General features: G+C 50.0%; 1 long non-coding RNA gene across 1 annotated transcript in view; it reads left to right on the top strand.

Annotated features, from left to right (window-relative positions):
* LOC108517232 (uncharacterized) overlaps positions 1-2684 on the top strand; it is a 3311-nt gene extending 627 nt beyond the window's left edge. Inside the window, exons 2-3 of the long non-coding RNA XR_001882049.1 lie at positions 1015-1092; positions 2507-2684. This is a non-coding gene — a long non-coding RNA (uncharacterized LOC108517232). The remainder of the gene's footprint in view (positions 1-1014; positions 1093-2506) is intronic.
* Positions 2685-4253: the final 1569 nt, after the last annotated feature.

The raw sequence follows: 4253 nt of genomic DNA, 5'->3' as shown, positions 1-4253 counted from the left end.
GCAGTGGCCGGATCTCAGCTCACTGCAAGCTCCGCCTCCCGGGTTTACGCCATTCTCCTGCCTCAGCCTCCCAAGTAGCTGGGACTACAGACGCCCGCCAACTCGCCCGGCTAGTTTTTTGTATTTTTTAGTAGAGACGGGGTTTCGCCGTGTTAGCTAGGTTGGTCTCGATCTCCTGACCTCGCGATCCACCCGTCTCGGCCTCCCAAAGTGCTGGGATTACAGGCTTGAGCCACCACGCCCGGCCTACACTGTTTTTGTGTCATCTCTAAAACAGAAAGAAACCAAAGAAAGGTATGTTTATTTCTATGACTGAGGGCAGACAGAGTTTTAAGGCTTGTGTTACAGTTTAAAAAAATATTTTAGAAAGCCGAATTGCTAACTTATGGTTTCTTTAAACGGAAGTACTCTGGCTCCAGGTTCCAGTCCCACAACAGTCATGGCACAGTGGATTCCGTCAATGGCTGTGCCATTGATCCGCAATTCAAAACCACCAAATCAATTGTTCTATGGTCAATTTGAGGCCACACAGCATGAATTACGTGCTTGTCAATCAAATAGACATGGATTAAGTCCACTTAGATTTGTATGTCTATTGAGATACCTATTATTTAAATAGTGCTGAGCGATATTCATCTTCCTTCACATGGAGTAAGTATATACTGCTTTGCTTGTCAATACATACCTGAATTATTATTTCATTCAATGTAGTAAACCATCTTTCCAGGTGCTGGAGACATGGGAAAGGATAATTCATAACAGTGGCTCAGAGTGCAGAGTTGTACATTAATGTCATGTGATAAAAATCAGACACCTGCCAAACCCAGGCAGAAAAAGGAGTCCTTGTTCTTCACCTGGGTAGCTGATGTCCGGAAGTGGTTTTTTCCCCAATGGTGCCCATCTTGCAGACTGAAAAACACTAAGGCTTATGCAGCAAAAATAGTCAAACGGTTTCCCTTCAACTGTCCATATCATGACAAATTTAAGCAAGCTGCATCCTTGCTCTCCCTGCAGGTGGAATATCATGGATGGGGCCTGGAAACAGACCCACCTCCACTGAGCCCCGTGCTTCTCTCTGTGCAATGGATCTTGGTAAGTTGCTCAACCCAGGTAGCAGTTTTCTTGTCTGAACAGCACGGGTGGGTAGGTATTAGACAGATGAGGATGGGCAGTGGTGTAGCTGTGGATGAAGAACACGGCAGCTGCTGGTTCCATCTGCTCTTCCTTCCTCCTCTTCCCCCATCCTGCCCTTTCTACCTCTTTGCAGCCCACATTCAGCATGAATATTAAAGTCAAACATCCTCTGAGATAGTGAATTTTAATTGTCAACTTGGCTTGGCTATGGGGCCCAGTTGTGGGTCAAACACTTAGTCTAGATGTTACGTTTTAAATATGATTAACATTTAAATTACAGTATTTTGTTTTTTGTTTCTTGGATCTTTTTTAGAGCTGGTGTCTCATCTCTGTGTTGCCCAGGCTGGTCTGAACTCCTGGGCTCAAGCGATCCTCCCGCCTCAGCCACCCAAGGTGCTGGGATTACAGGCGTGAGCCACCGATGCTGTCCTAAATAAGACCCATGATAATGCAGATGGGTCTCTTCCAATCAGTGGAAAGCCATGAGCGCAAAGCCTGATGGTCCCTAAAGGGAAGGAATTTGGCCTTCAGATGACAAAACAGGAATTCTGCCTGGGTTTTCAGAATGTAGACTCAGGACTGCAGCATCAACCCTTGCCTGCATTTCCTGTCTGCTGACCTGTCTTACAGACTTCAGTCTTGCCAGTCCCAACAATAGTATGAGCCAATCCCTTAAAATACAGCTAAAATAAAATAAAATAAAGCAAAATAAATTATACACTGTACACACACACAGACACACACACAAACACACACACACACACACACACACACACACACACACACTCACTTACTCACCCTGTAGGTTCTGGCTCTCTGGAGACCCAGGGCTAACATGTCCTAACATGGCTCTCCCCTGCCTGGCTCCATCTGACCCATCTAACTGCCCCCACAGCAGAGCCTCCATGCAAGCATGTGCATTTTTGGGGGGACCTCACCCAGTGCCTCTCACAGCACTGCCTCCACCATGATCTTGCCCCTGCTTCCCCCTCCAGCAGGCCAAACCCTCCTCTCAGCACTGGTCTCAGCCATGCCACAGAGTCTTGCCCCCAAGCACCTGTTGCAGGACAATGGGCCTGGACAGTGCCCACACCCTCGGCCTCAGCGTGCCAGCAGGGCTGAGAAGCACCAGCACTGCCCGACAGGACTGGTCCGTGGCAGGGCCACTGCGCCTGTAGCCTCCAGGCTCCTGGGGCCACACCGAGGAATATTCAGTCATGTGTCTTTTCTTCCAAGTCAGCACCCAACAGGATCACACACATTGTCAGGGACAGAAAACCCACTCAGATCAGCTGGACACTGGAGCTTGTGTGAGCTGGTATAAATGAAAGTGGAAGGAAAGACATAGAGTTTTACTTCTCCTCTCTGTTAGGCCCAGTTTCCATGTCCAGGTTCCGGCAGCCTCCCGTTCCTCCCAGGCCCCAGTGCAGACATCCCGTGCAGTGCTCCTGCTGCCTGCTCTCTGGGGATCTGATGGCCGGACTCAGCATGGACTCCAGCCACCAGCCCTGATCTCCCTGGAGGCACCTGGACCCACATAGGCCCTGGCACTCTGCCTCTCCAGGGCTCCATGGACCTGGGACTAGCCAACCAGGGGTAAGTGTCACAGCCTGGAGGAGCTGGAAGGAGGGCCCCTGGGGCAAATGCTGGGCCATCCGGGCCGAGTCTGGGAAGCCAGCAGATCAACCCCCCTCCCTTCTCACCTCTGCAACAACCTGGAGCTGTTCTCAGCTGGTGGTTTCACACGCCCTGCCCAGAGCTGAGGCCCTGACTTCCCTGGTGAGACGGGGCCAGATCAGAAGTGCTCCCTTTTGAACCTGTGCCTCCCCTTCCTCGCTGCTTGTTTCCCGCCTGCCCTTGCCCTGACTCACACTCCTTGAAATTGCCAACTTGTCAAGGCAGGCTCAGCACCTATTTTCTAGCATTCCTGGCCTAAGGAAACCTCTACCGTTGAAACTCAGACAGACGTGATCCCACAGTTATCCTTGGAGGCCTGTGGATGCAGTTTTAGCATATTCTGTGAAGAAGGGAAAATAATGTTTTTAAAACTCTTTCTCATGGCAGCCACATGCTCCCATGACTATATCCTCAAGTCTGTCCTCATCTGTAGCCAGCAAGGTCCCAATAATATGGTCTCTAACTCTGATTGGGGGAAATGTGGAATAAACACATGGCCCTGAGGAGTCCTAGCTGGGGAGCAGCCTCTGACCTTGTGCAGCTTCTAGCACAGGCTGTGCCTCCAGTGGTCTCTCGGACATGCATGTGACATGGATGGGGCCATTCCCCTGGCAGGTTCTACAGTGCGGGCGCCTCACGGCTGCCGGCACATGCACTTGTTCACATGGATCTCCCTCTTTCCTAGCTCAATGAGCACTCAATGCAGGGGCTTTTCTTCAAATCCCCCATCCTCCCTATCCTTGCCGCCTCCTCTTCTGCTGACAGTCTTATTGGAGCAAGATCCAGGAGGCTGCAGGCAGAGTGGGCTGGGGAGGGAGGGTTGACAGGACAGGATGAGGAAGTCTGGCCCACCTCGAACCTCACCTCCTGGGTGAGGCTTCCAGACAGCGGTCCTCTGAAAACATGACGGCCCAAGGGGTTTTGTACTCAGAGTCATGTTGAATTTGTGTTTCTCCTTCAACATTTCTCATCAAAATGTCATGTTTTAGGAATAAGAACGGCATCAGAGTTTTTTTCTGAGATTTATTTTTAATTTCATGTATTTAAAGTTGTATAACATGATGCTTTGATATACGTATATGCACAGTGAAACGATGAAGAAGTTGAGAACTTAACCCATCCATCACCTTCCACAGTTCCCTGTTTTTATTTGTGTGTTTGTAGCAGCTAAAATTGATTCTCTTGGCAAATGTTCAGTATACAAGACAATATTATTTTCTCTAGTTTTCATGCTGTAACATGAAATCTAGATCTACCACATGGCATGTGGTTGATCTCCCTAGAGGTCCCTCCTGACGCATGGTACATCACCCTGTGGGTCCCTCCTGGCACGTAGTAGATGCCCCTGTGGATCCCTCCGGACATGCGGTGGAGTCCCCTGCGGATCCCTCCTGGCACGTGGTGGAGTCCCCTGTGGATGGATCCCTCGTAGCACACAGCAG

This window comes from Rhinopithecus bieti, unplaced genomic scaffold (genome assembly GCF_001698545.2).
Source record: "Rhinopithecus bieti isolate Rb0 unplaced genomic scaffold, ASM169854v2 scaffold_39386, whole genome shotgun sequence".
Lineage (NCBI taxonomy): Eukaryota > Metazoa > Chordata > Mammalia > Primates > Cercopithecidae > Rhinopithecus > Rhinopithecus bieti.
The sequence above is the reverse complement of the archived record's forward strand: the minus strand, read 5'-3'. Positions and strand labels throughout refer to the sequence as shown.